We start from the raw sequence: 13,726 nt of genomic DNA on the forward strand, positions 1-13,726 counted from the left end.
GGCCAATTACACATAAGGAAAGGGGCCTTCTGGGAAACACGTTCTCTGATGACAGAGAGGTGTGGGGAGGAAGTCTTTTGCTTCCTTTCCTCTCTTCCAGTGGGGACACCATGTGTGGTGTTTTAAAGACAAGTCCACTGATTATCTGAACGCCCTCCCTTCCAAAGGGGGAGCCTGTGCACCCCCTAGCCCCCTGACCTTGGCTGCGATTTAGTGACTTGATTCTTTTTCTTTTTTTTTTTTTGACAGGCGGAGTGGACAGTGAGAGAGAGAGAGAGACAGAGAGAAAGGTCTTCCTTTTGCCGTTGGTTCACCCTCCAATGGCTGCCGCGGCTGCCGCACCACGCTGATCTGAAACCAGGAGCCAGGTGCTTCTCCTGGTCTCCCATGGGGGTGCAGGGCCCAAGGACTTGGGCCATCCTCCACTGCCTTCCTGGGCCACAGCAGAGAGCTGGCCTGGAAGAGGGGCAACCGGGACAGAATCCGGCGCCCCGACCGGGACTAGAACCCGGTGTGCCAGTGCCGCAAGGCGGAGGATGAGCCTAGTGAGCCGCGATGCCAGCCAGTGACTTGATTCTAATGAAGGCATGTGACATTCCAGGTTTGCCCCAAAGGGCCACTGGTGCTTCAGCTGTGCTCTCCAGGATAGCTCACTCTGCAGGAGGCTGGCCACCACCACTGCCAGACAACACAGCTGAGGTCATGTGGTCTCTGCCCACCTAGAGAGGACGCCGGGAAATACACAAGGAGGGCTTCTGGGAGGAGGAGGTAGACACTGAGTTCAGCACAAAGGATGGGTTGAATTGCGATGCCAGGGTGGAGAGAGGAGGGAGGCTAGCCCTGCTGAGCAGCTAAATGCCGCGCGCACATCTGTGTTGAGACTTGAAGGAGGCCTTGTGGGCTACAGTCCCTGCTTCCAGGGTGGGCCAGAGTGCACAAAGCCACAGAGATGGGCCTGGGGCTCTTGTGACCCCGGGTGGGCCATTGTCTATGCGGCATGGATGGGATGTGAATGGCCACTTGCTGAAAAGCTGCCTCTCAGTGGCTCCTGTTTCTGAGCAGCCCAGAGAGCATTCTGCACAGCAGGAGCCTCCTGTCAGAGGGCCCAGGCTACCCGGAAGCTGCCCGGACCGTCCTGCCCCAGGCATGCTGGAGGGCAAGGACGCGGTGAGCTGGGGCCGGATATGACGGCTGACCCCACGAAACTGAGCAAACCAATCTTGTAGAAACTGCTCTTTCCCCCCTGCACCAAGAGTTGAGGGAAAGCGCAAAGCCAGGGTGGGGGGATGGAGTGCCTGCCGGGTTCTAGAGAGGGTGCCCCAGGGGCAGAAATCATGGTATTGGGTGCGCGAGCGGGGGCAGGGACACTTCCGGTGGGCTCTCTGGGTTGTCCTGACTCGCTGGTACATCTGAGTGCCTCCAGCTGATCCTGTCTGTTCCCTGGGACACCCGGTGAGGACGACCCACATGGCAGAGCACAGACCCCAGGTTCCTGGGGGGCAGGGTCAAGGCTGGGGTTTGGTTCCCCAGGTTCTCCTCATTGTCTGTAGGGCTGTCTCTCAGCCTCCTGCAAAGGGCGGGATGGGATGGACCCCAGGCAACCCAGAATCGGGATGGGAACGATAGTGGGAATTAGGAGCCCCACTTGTTTCATCCATGGCTGTAAGCTCCCTGCCATCCCCGGCCCTGGGATAAGAAGTGTTTATCTACATGCCCGAACACTGGTCTAGACGACTTACACTCATCTACTCAATCGTCTGAGAGACGCTGCTGTTACCCCACTCCACAGATGCGGAAGCTGAGGCCCCAGTTAGCCTTGAGAGTCCTTCCAGACTCCCAGACCCTAGAGGTGCCTAGAGAGCATCCCCCAGGACACACCAAGTTCCAGCCCTTCATTTCAGGAGAGGAGAGCCGTGCGCAGCCGCGAGCTGGAGCCAGGTCCTGGGCTCCGGCCTCGGGGCCGTGCTGCCTTCCCCAGAAGGGGGTGTTCCAGGCTGTGGTGGCCACAGGGCTCATTACCAATGCTGCAAATGGGCTGAAATAGCTGCTCTGTTACAAATTAATAACAGATCTGTTTGTCAGGAAGGCAGCGCTGTTTAATAAAATCAGTTCAGCTGAGTGTAATTACCTTCATATAAAATTCCCCGTTAAAAACGGCTTTGATAAATCTAAGCCAATTAGGCGGCTGTGAGGACTGGAGTGTGGGGCTTGGCTGGGCTCCTGCAGTGACACCCCAGGTCAGGAGATCAGTTCCCAAGCCGCTGGGGTCATTCTTCTGGTTCCCCGGGGGAGGCCCCGGGGAGCACACATGACCCAGCTTCTTTAAGGGAGCTTGCATTTGCCCTTCTGCTAATCTCAAAATCGTATTCCTTCCAAGCAGGCCCCGCCTTTCCCCTGTCACCCAGGGGTTTGCAAGCCATGCCCCTGCATGGCATGCTCCAGGCGCTTCCTGCTGCCCATAGCTGCAAAGCCTCCCCTTCCTACCTGTAATACAGCTGGGAGACACAGCAGGTGGTCATGAGGACTGTGGGTGGAGGTGGGGGTGGGGGTGGAAGTGGGATGGTGGGTAGACCTTCGCTGAGGCCTCATTTCCACTCCCCACCGCTCCCAGCTGCTGACCCCCTTTCCTGGCCTGGCTACCCTGCACTGGCGCCTTAGGAGGTCTGCCCGCTGCCAGGGCCACGCGGCCCTTTTAGGAATGCCCTCCCTGCTCCTCTGTGATTGGCCTGCTTGTGAGATTTCCTAACAATTAATTTGATTGGGGGGAGTGGGGGGAGAGAGAGAGAGAGATTGAGAGAAACCCCCTGGGCCAGACAGGGAGCCGGGAACTCAATCCAGGTTTCCAGCAATGGGCGGGGGAGACTCAACCCCTGGAGCCATGGTCTGCAGTAGCAGGAGGGTGGAAGTGGAGGGGTGCAGACGGCGTAACTGCTAGGCCCAATACCTGCCCCGGCTGGTTGGCTTTTTTAGGGTCTAGTCACTCCCTTCCTTCCCCGTCGGCTTCCCTCCACTGCTCTGCTGGCGCCCTGAGCTTCCGTGAGGCATCCGGTCCGCAGCCAGCAGGCAAGAGGGGTGTGGGAGCCCACCCTACACAGTCAGTCTGCTTCACAGCTGCGTTTCAGTTACTTCGCTGCTTCTCAGCGAATCTCTGCCCACTGCTGCTCTACTGTCAGTCAGATGGCGCCTGTGCGGGGCAGAACCTTGGTGCTTCCGCCCTAACCTCCTCCTGGGTGGCCTGGGCCGTGGGGAGAGGGCTCTAGGCCAGGGCTGCCCGCCTCCTCGCTTGTGGCTGGGTTTACCCCCTGGTTTCTGCTTTGCCCACACCCCTCTTGGGTCTGCGCAGAGACTGCTGGTCTAGCAGGTGCCTGGATTTCAGTCCTGAGTCCTGAGGTTGCGGGGAGTTTCCCAGCAGAAGCGTTCAGGGTGGACCCCATACATCATTCCCGTGTAAAGGGTAGCCCGAGACCCCCAATGGCTCTGCAGAAAGCCAGCAGAAGGGCGTCGTGCTGCAGAAGTCCAGGGGGTGCCATTCTTAGGCTTTTATCCCCGAGCATTGCACAGTGCACAGCCTGCAGACCTGTACAAGGAGGCCCTTGGCAGGCATGAGTGAGAAGGACTCAGCTTAAACTGTGGGGAGGTGGCTGAGACAGAAGCAAGCAGAGGGGACCCCGAGGCAGCAAAGGTGCAGCCCCTGCTCCTTGAAAGCCCCACATCCGTGGACTTGTCCTGGAGAACATCTCAGACCTGCAGCGCAGTGCGAAATCGCTCCGCAGCTTTGGGCCTCGGTTTTCTCATCTGTAAAATGGAGACAGCGACCTGTGTGTGACAAGGGAGTGTGCTTCCAAAGTAGAAAGAACAGACGCCAGAGCGCAGGGGTCTGGGGAGCAGCAGCTCTCCCCGGCCCCAGCCCAAAGCCCAGGCTGCTGTCCTGGTTGGTGCATATCCACCAGGCAGCCAGGAGCTTGGTGACAGTGTCATGTGGCTGGCGGGGTGGCGGGAACACTGGCCTTGCCCCCTCTGCAGAGATGGGGAGACATTCCCCTTGGTTCCCAGCTTCCCCTGGTGCCCTCTGTTCCCAGGGTCCCGACCAGCAGGGTGGGTGGCCCTCCAGAAAGGCCTCTGGTCACCCAGGTCACCCAGCAGGGGAGGGCATGGGGGCGGGGGTGGGGACAGGCAGGCACACAGCCTGCTTCCCCTCCTGGTCCCCCAGCTCCCTCTAAAGCCCCTTTTGAAGGGGACCTCAGAGCTTTAATGAGTTGAGAGCTTTTATGGGAGCCCAGGCAAACCAATTAGGTTTGCTTAAAAATATTGTATTCATTAGCATGAAAATAAAGCTGAACTTTTGAGAGATAATTGCATCTTTTAAAATGTGGTAGTCTCTGTCTGGGCTCCTCTCATAAATATGCATGCTGCATAATCCTTTTGGAACTGTGGTCGCAATCATGAGTGACGCACAAAATGCAGGCAGGGTGTTAATATTCTGACAAGAGCAGAGCCGCTTGGGCCGGCGGTGCCACCGGCCGCCTCTGATTCCAGCTGCAGGCTGCGCCGTTCGCGGGAACGCAGCCCAGTTCCCGGCCCCCGGGTACCCGCCAGCTCTCTGGGCTCCAGTTCCGAGCCACTCTCTTTTGTCCTGCTGCTTCCAAGGAGGTGGGGCTACAGGAGTCCGGGGCTTCACTGGAGACGCAGGGAAAAGTGGCCTAGAGGCTGGGCTCAGTTTAGGGCAGGGGAACTGTGAGCCCTGGGGGTCCAGTGGGTGGCCAAGGTCACTGTGCCAGGATGGGAGCAAGACCAAGTCCTGTCTGCTGTTGCGGACAGAAACTCCGATGCTTGCTGTTGGGACTCAAGCCGAGGTCCCTGCCAGGGAACTGCTGTGTACTCCAGGCTGACCAGCTCTGGGGGAGGGGTGCGCAGCAGGGAGTGGAGGGGCTGGCTTCTTTCAGCTGCCCTCCAAGCCACCCCAAAAATGAGGGGGTCTCCAAAAAGTTCCCAGAAAGTGCATATTCTGAAATAAAGTTAGGTATGGATTTCAAACTTTTTTGTTTTGTTTTTGCACCAAAATAAATGTACTATTGAATTCCGTTTTCAACACGGGTCTTGAAGGCCCCTTGCAAACATCGTTCAAGGCGTGTCCCCAGCTTCCTTGCCAACCCATTGCTCCTCGGCGCTTCTCCCAGCGATTCAGCCACCACCTGTCCCTGTCCCTGTCCTACTGGCCACCTTCTGCACTTCCTCCCGAGTGCAACTGCTTTGTAAGATGACTTCCCCACTTCTTGGTGGCCCAGGGAAAGCCATGAGTGACAGGTCCTCCCTCCCCCCTCCCTCCTTCCCTCTCTTCCTTTTTCCCCCTTCTTCTCTACTCCTTCCTTCCTCCCCTTCCCCCGACTCTTTTTGAACATTTTATTTATTGAGAGGCAGAGAGACAGAGTTCCCGTGTGATGGTTCACTCCCTAAATGCGAAGCCAGGAGCTGAGAACTCGATCCCGGTCAATCCAGGTCCCCCACGTGGATGGTCAGAGCCCAGTCACTTGAGCCATCACTGCTACCTCCAGGGTCCCCGTGGGCAGGAAGCTGATTCAGGATTTGAACCCAGGCTCTGATCCGTACATGGGTGTTTGAACCACTAGACTAAGTATGTGCTTGTCCAGGCTCTGAGCTCGGCTGTTTGGGACTGCAGGAGAGTATAAGACGAGGCAGGTGCATTTGTCACTACGGCGGATAGACGTCTGGCTGGTTGGGCCTGAGCCCTGGGCTCCTCCTGAAGACTTGCTGGGGCACCGTGGGCAGGAGGCCCCCGTCAGAGGGGGCCATGGCTGGCTGCCATTTGAAGAATGGCTGGGATCCGGGAACAGCTTGAGCAGAGGGAAGCCAAGGATTTGGAGTGTGTTTGGGCAATATTCAAGCCCAGAAAGTTCTTTGCCACCATCCCGTCTCTCTCCTTAGGCCCCTCTCTCCTGGCCCTGGGTCCTCAGCTGCCCTGACTGCCTCTCCCCTGAGCCCACTGGGCCATTGACCTGCCGTGCTCGAGTTACTTCTACCAAATGGGAAACTGCCCAAGTGTCCCGTGATGTCTGATGGGTTGAGAAAAAGCATCATATTATCTATTTATTTATTTATTTTTAATCTTTATTCATTTATTTATTTAAGAGTTACACAGAGGAGAGGCAGAGAGAGAGAGAAAGAGAGGGAGAGAGAAAGGTCTTCCATCCAACTGGTTCACTCCCCATTGACCACAATGGCCAGAGTTGCGCCGATCTGAAGCCAGGAGCCAGGAGCTTCCTCTGGGTCTTCCCATGCAGTTTCAGGGGCCCAAGGACTTGAGCCATCTTCCACTGCTTTCCCAAGCCATAGCAGAGAGCTGGACTGGGGCTCAAACCGGTGCCCATATGGGATGCTGGCACTGCAGGCTGTGGCTTTACCTGCTATGCCACAGCGGCGACCCCACGTCATATTACTTGTAATACCTCTTCTTTTTTGTTAAAAAGCCTATTGGGTTGAACCCCATGGAACTGCCAGTATTCAACCATTCTGAAAGAAAACAATGACTTTTTTTTAAATACCATTTTATTTTATTTTATTTTTTTATTTTTGACAGGCAGAGTAGACAGTGAGAGAGAGAGAGAGAGAAAGGTCTTCCTTTTGCGGTTGGTTCACCCTCCAATGGCCGCCGCGGTAGTGCGCTGCGGCCGGCACACCGCGCTGATCCGATGGCAGGAGCCAGGTGCTTCTCCTGGTCTCCCATGGGGTGCAGGGCCCAAGCACTTGGGCCATCCTCCACTGCACTCCTTGGCTACAGCAGAGAGCTGGCCTGGAAGAGGGGCAACCGGGACAGGATCGGTGCCCCGACCGGGACTAGAACCCGGTGTGCCGGGGACTAGAACCCGGTGTGCCGGCACCGCAAGGCGGAGGATTAGCCTATTGAGCCGCGGCGCCGGCCGAAAACAGTGACTTTTTAACTTCTCTGGGGTGCTTGCTGTGACAGGCATACTACATGCACGATCTCAGTTAACCACGGCGAGATCCCTTGACTACCTCTCCCGTTGTGCAGACAGGGAGACTGAGGCCAAAGCCCCCCTCACTCTGCCAGGTCTCATGGCGTGGGCTCCCAGCCTAGGTCGCCTGTGCATAGAGAAGCACACTGAAAGATGGAAGTGTAGTGAGGTCGTTGAAATACAAAACTGCTTTCTGTAACTCTGACCGAGACTAATCACGGACGCCGAAGGCAAAATACGGTGCTGAGTTTCCTAACGGAAGAGGCGAGCGGCGGGGAGTGGGGCGTAGAGCAGGAGGGCTGGTGTATTCTCACTGACTATGGGCGAGGCCCTGCCACGTGGCACGGTGGCTCCAAGGAGAGCCTGAGCGCTCCTGGCTTCAGCTTTTATCTTACTAATCGAGTTGCGCGTGCTCACAGGGTGCTAATGTGCTCACCCAGTACATGTACCCAGGGGCTTTGGCTTTTACGGGAAGAGAAGTGGTTGTGTTGGTGAGGCCAAACCATCACATTCAGCCAGAGACTGAAAACACAGCTCTATTCGGAGGATGGACCCTGAAGCTCTGATCCCAGGGATGCAATTTCATGCCGACCTGGCTGCCGTAGCTGGAGGGTGAGGGTCCCCTAAAGGCCCATGGGTCGAAGGCTTGGTCCTCAGTGCTGCTGCAGTTAGGTGCTGGGTCCTTTAGGGGATTGGCCTTGTGGGAGGGGCTTGGGTCATTGGGGGCGTGCCCTTGGAAGGTGGTTGCCTCGCAAGTGTTGTTATAAAAGCCTGAGTTTGGGCTGTCATGGCTCGCCCTGTGATCCCCCCTTTACACAAGCTCCTCCATCCACTCTATGCACACAGGTTCTTCCCAGAGCCACGCCTCCACCCTGCTGTTTGCACTTGGAAACCCCTGAAATGAGAGCTGTTGAACCTTTTAAGTTTTAAAACTTATTTATTTATTTATCTAAAGGATTTCGGGAGAGAGAGAGAGAGAGAGAGATCTCCCCCATCCACTGGCTCACCCCCCAAATCCCTGAGGCTGGGTCAGGCTGGAGCCAGGAGCTGGGAGTTCAGTCCAGTTCCCCTGCGTGGGCAGGAGGGACTCAATTGCTTGTTGCTCCACCTGCTGCCTCCCAGGGTGTGCATGAGCAGGAAGCCAGAATGAGGAACAGAACTGACTCAAACTCAGGCACTGAGTGGCATCTTAACCTCCATGTCAAATGCCCACTCCCATATAGACCTTTCTGTGTGTTAGCAGACCCAGATATTTTGTTACAGTGTTGAGAAAGCTGATTTCCCAGGGAGGATGTTGTGATGTAGCCAGAAAAGCTGCCTCCTGCCATGGATGCCGGTTGGTGTCCCGGCTGCTCCACTTCCCATCCAGCGCCCTGCTGATGTGCCTGGGAAAAGCAGCAGAAGACGGCTCTGTTGTTTGAGCTCCTGCCACCACTTGGCAGACCTGGAGGAAGCTCCTGGCTGCCACCTGGCCCAGCCCCCGCTGTCGCAGCCATCTGGGGAGCAAATCAGTGGATGGAAGATCTTTCTCTCTCTAACTCTTTCAAATATATAAATAAGTCTTTAAAAAAAGAAAAAGCTGATTTCTCATAGGAATACAGCCAGGAGAACCAAGGCAAGGTTTGAGATGGAAAAGTGCTGGTCCTGTTGTCAGAGATGACTTTGAATCCCTGCTCTGCAGGCGGCTGGGCGAGGGTCCGGAGCCACTTAGCCAAGCACATGGTTTCCCGTCACCTCGAATTGACCTCTGGAGACTCTGCCTTCCCATGCTTAAATATTCCAGAAGAATTAGTATTGCATTGGTATGGACTTCTGTTAAGAACTGAAATTGATTTCTGATTTGTGAAAACTAGGTCATAAAATGAACATGGACTCCACGGAGTCCTATCTGACTTCATCATCAGTGACCCTGATGGACCTTGATCTTGCTTGGTTCTTAGGACTCCTAACTCTGCTAGACCTCAGAGTGGGGAGTGGCCAATGAGTACTACAGACCTCCGCCACAGGTGGCTCCTGGAGTCTTTCCTTGTTTGTATTCACCGCATTGTGTCACATTGGTGTCCACCTGTGTTTGAAAGGCAGAGAAACCAAGAAAGATTCCTCCCCAAATGCCTGCATTAGCGGGGCATGGGCTAGGCTGAAGCCAGGAGTTGGCTCGATCTGGCTCTCCCACATAGATGGCAGGGACCTGAGGAGGCCAAGGCAACTTTGGGTGTCTGACAAGGTCACAGCAGGAGTCTGTCTCCGCAGGGCGTGAGAACCACAAGCTATGGTCGGTCCTCCTGGTGGTTTTAGATTTATTGACACAAGAAAGCCAGAGTTTCCTGATGATCTTGCTGATGATCGCTATATTCCTGGAAATCTCTGAGAAACGGCCTGTGCTCAAAATGACCTCACGGACGGCTGAGCTGCTGGATGGACTGGATCCTCCTAGAGTAAGTCAGCCCCTTCTGATGCTTCAGTTGTCTGCAACAAAAGCCTAGTGGGAACTCCAGACTGCAGGGTATGTGGCATGCAGTTAGCCCTGATTTCGGGATGAGAGGGTGCTTGGGAAAGGTCTCCAGTCTCTGCTGTAATCCACTTGAGAGTCCGTCTTTTTTTTTTTTTTTTTTTTTTTTGGTTAAAGATTTTTATTTTATTTTTATTTGACAGAGTTACAGACAGTGAGAGAGAGAGACAGAGAGAAAGGTCTTCTTTCCGTTGGTTCACCCCCCAAATGGTTGCTACGGCCGGCACTGCGCTGATCCGAAGCCAGGAGCCAGGTTCTTCCTCCCAGTCTCCCATGTGGGTGCAGGGCCCAAGCACTTGGGCCATCCTCCACTGCCTTCCTGGGCCACAGCAGAGAGCTGGCCTGGAAGAGGAGCAACCGGGACAGAATCCAGCACCCATATGGGATGCTGGTGCCTCAGGTGGAGGATTAACCTACTGTGCCATGGCGTTGGCCCTGACAGTATGTCTTATTATAGACTAATGACTTGTAAATACCTTAGTTTGTGTGGCCTAGTGGGAAGAACATAAAGTAATTACCAAAATCAGGGAGTGAGTCTTAAATGAGCTACTAGAACTAAATAGTAGTGAAGGGTTATGGAGAGGACATGTGTAATGAATGGGTTTTTAAAGCAGGGTGTTAATGGTTACTAGTAGAGTTAAACCAAAAGGTAAATGTTCCAGTCTTCATAATCAGTTGTTATAGGGAGATGTTCTGATTCTTTGCAAAATAACCACTATGTTTTTTTGCAATCGATTATTGTATAATTTAGAATAAGTTTGAATCTCTGTTCTATTGTATCTCAAATATCAAGTAAATCTTTAAAATCAAAGAAATTGTTACATGGCTATGGAGATCGGGGTTAGGGAGGAGTTACACGTAATAGGAGATCAATGGATTAAAATAGATGAGAAACAGACTTTGTTATTGTAAGGAAGAATCATTAACTCTGTAAGGATCACTAATGAGTGGACATTTGCAGAATTTATGAGAACAGTAGAGAATGTATAAAATGAACAGCGGATGTAACTTAGGGTATAAAAGTAAAGTCTGGTGCTCTCTCATCGGAGCCATGCCATCAGCCTTGCTGTGAGCATGTCTCTCATTCCTCTCTACGCTGATGCCTCCCACACCTTGGGGAACCCCTGGACCTGCTGGAGCTGGACTCCGGCAGGGACCCACACTCTTGAGCAACCATCTGTTGTCTCCCAGGTGCACATTAGCAGGAAGCTGGAGTTGGAAGCCGAGCTGGGACTTGAAGCTAGGCTCTCAATAGGGGATGCAGGCAACCCAAGTGGTGTCTTAGCTGCTGTGCCAAACGCCCGCCCCCGCCTCACAGTTTTTAAATGGTAGCATTGTGTTCCATGGTTTGGCTGTACCATACTTGTTTAAGAGCACTATATTAATATTTTTCCACTTAAAACAGTATTTTTTGCCATCATCAGAAATTCTGAAATAACCCATATGGTCATTAATTATACCATATAACCATATGGTCAATAATTATATTATTTTTTGTAATATTTTATATAACAACAATGAATATATATACCTTTATACCCAGTATTTTATAGAACGAGTTAGAAGAATTGTTGCATTAAATTTACATGTGTTAACTTGCTAATAGGTATTTCAAAATCCCCCCTACCAGCATCAGGTCACACCTGTAGCAGCAGTAAATGAAAATATTTGTTTCCCTAAATCCTCTGCCCAAGACTACCTACTGTGTGCCCACTACTCTCTATAATTTTTTTCTTTTTCATTCTATTTTTAAGAAATATTTGTTTATTCACATATTTGAAAGGCAGAGGAATAGAGAGGCAGGGAGAGACAAAGAGAGAGATCTTCCCTCTGCTGGTTCACTTCCCAGATGGCCCCAACAGCCAGATCTGGGCCAGGGTGAAGCCAGGAGCCAGGAACTCCATGCTGGTGTCCCATGTGGGTGGCAGGGGCTGAAGCACTTGGGCCATGTCCTGCTTGCTTCCCAGGCACATCAACAGGAAGTCGGGTCAGAAGTAGAGCAGACAGTACTTGAACTCCACTGTGCCACAACATCAGCTCCTACTCTCCATACTGATTCTTCTTATTAGTTTTCATGAACTCTCTCTCTCTCTTTTTAAAGACTTATTTATTTATTTGAAAGTCAGAGTTACATACAAATACACACACACACACACACACACAGAGAGAGAGAGAGAGAGAGAGAGAGAGAGAGAGAGGTATCTTCCATCCACTGGTTTATTCCCCAGATGGCTGAATGACCGGAGCTGTGCCAATCTGGAGCCAGAAGCCAGGAGCCTCTTTCGGGTCTCCCACACGGGTGCAGGGGCCCAAGGACTTGGGTCATCTTCTACATCTTCTACTGCTTTCCCAGGCCTCAGCAGAGAGTTGGATTGGAAGTGGAGCAGCCAAGACTCGAACCGGTGCTCATATGGGATGGCAGCACTGCAGGCGGAAGCTTTACCTGCTACGCCACACACTGGCCCCCAGGAACTCTTTGTATATTATGGAATTCACCCTTTGTCAGTATGTATTATGCTACAATGATTTTCTCTGGTTTGTTACTTTATTTTCATTTATAGATCATTTTGACATGCAGAATTTTTATATCTTTATGCAATTAAACCTATAATTATTTTATGACTTATGGGTCTAATGATTTGTGTTTAAAAAGTTTTTTTTTTTCTGGCCGGCGCCGTGGCTTAACAGGCTAATCCTCCGCCTTGCGGCGCTGGCACACCGGGTTCTAGTCCCGGTCGGGGCGCCGGATTCTGTCCCGGTTGCCCCTCTTCCAGGCCAGCTCTCTGCTATGGCCCGGGAGTGCAGTGGAGGATGGCCCAGGCGCTTGGGCCCTGCACCCGCATGGGAGACCAGGGGAGGCACCTGGCTCCTGGCTTCGGATCAGCGAGATGCACCGGCCGCAGCGGCCATTGGAGGGTGAACCAACGGCAAAAAGGAAGACCTTTCTCTCTCTCTCTCTCTCTCTCTCTCCCTATCCACTCTGCCCGTCAAAAAAAAAAAAAAAAAAAAAAAAGTTGTTTTTTTTTTTTAATTTGACAGATAGATGGTGAGAAAGAGAGAGACAGAGAGAAAGGTCTTCCTTCTATTGGTTCACCCCCCAAATGGCCACTACGGCCGGAGTTACGCTGATCTGAAGCCAGGAGCCAGATGCTTATCCTGGTCCTCCCTGTGGTGCAAGGGCCCAAGCACTTGGGCCATCCTCCACTGCCTTCCTGGGCCACAGCAGAGAGCTGGACTGGAAGAGGAGCAACCGGGACTAGAACCCGGCGCCCATATGAGATGCTGGCACCACAGGTGGAGGATTAACCAAGTGAGCCATGGCGCCGGCCCCTTAAAAAAGGATTTGTTTATATATTTTAATGACAGAGTTACAGAGAGAGGGGGGACGGGGAGACACACACACACATACACACACACACAGAATCTCCCTCTGCTTGTTCACTCCTAAAATGCTTTATAAAATTACTAAAAATAAGTCCTCTTATCCTCTTACTTAAAAAATATAGAGCTCCGGTTGTGGGAGGAGAGGGGGTGAAAGGTGAGTGTCGTGTTCTTCCCCTGATTGCTCCGGTTCTCGTCACCTCAGAGCACGTGGTTGGATTTCCCTTCCTGTGCGCCCGGGCCCGGTAGCTTGTTGTCCTGGCCAGAGTTGTGCGCGGCAGTGATGGGATACTTTAGGACCAAGCACTTAACGACCAGTGACCTTCCCGTGTGTGTCCTGAGCTTTGTGGGGAGTTAGCGGGGCGGGGGCCCTATCAGCCTGGTTAGAGGCTGTGTGATTCCGCTGAACAGAGAGCCGCCCCACAACCATCAGGTCCTGAGCCAGAGGCCAGCTTCTGGTAGCCCAGCGAGATTGAGGGGCGGTCCCTTAGCACAGGACAGCGAGGCAGAAGGAAGCTCAGCTTCGCCTTTTCCCACTCCAGAGCCGGCTGTTGATGTAACATGGGGGGCTGAAGAGGCCCATCTCCCCATCCTGATCCGGAGTGGCCATGTGGTGCAGTGGCTAAGTTGCTGCTTGGGATGCCTGTGTCCCATACGGTGGGTTCTTTAACCCACCAGTTCATTTGCGTGTTTTTCTACCAAATCCACTACACCTGTTCCTCGACTTATGCTGGAACCCAGCATCTGTTGAAAGCATCCTAAGTCAAACATGCATGTCATACAGTGAGTATGCAGCTCCATGGCTTGGGATCACCGGGAGTGTTTGTTGCCTCGTGATCACAGG

General features: G+C 53.1%; 1 long non-coding RNA gene across 1 annotated transcript in view; it reads left to right on the forward strand.

Annotated features, from left to right (window-relative positions):
• LOC133769614 (uncharacterized) overlaps positions 1-12,089 on the forward strand; it is a 29,512-nt gene extending 17,423 nt beyond the window's left edge. Inside the window, exons 2-3 of the long non-coding RNA XR_009867217.1 lie at positions 9,243-9,427; positions 11,730-12,089. This is a non-coding gene — a long non-coding RNA (uncharacterized LOC133769614). The remainder of the gene's footprint in view (positions 1-9,242; positions 9,428-11,729) is intronic.
• The last annotated feature ends 1,637 nt before the right edge of the window (positions 12,090-13,726 follow it).

This window comes from Lepus europaeus, chromosome 11 (genome assembly GCF_033115175.1).
Source record: "Lepus europaeus isolate LE1 chromosome 11, mLepTim1.pri, whole genome shotgun sequence".
Taxonomy (NCBI): domain Eukaryota; kingdom Metazoa; phylum Chordata; class Mammalia; order Lagomorpha; family Leporidae; genus Lepus; species Lepus europaeus.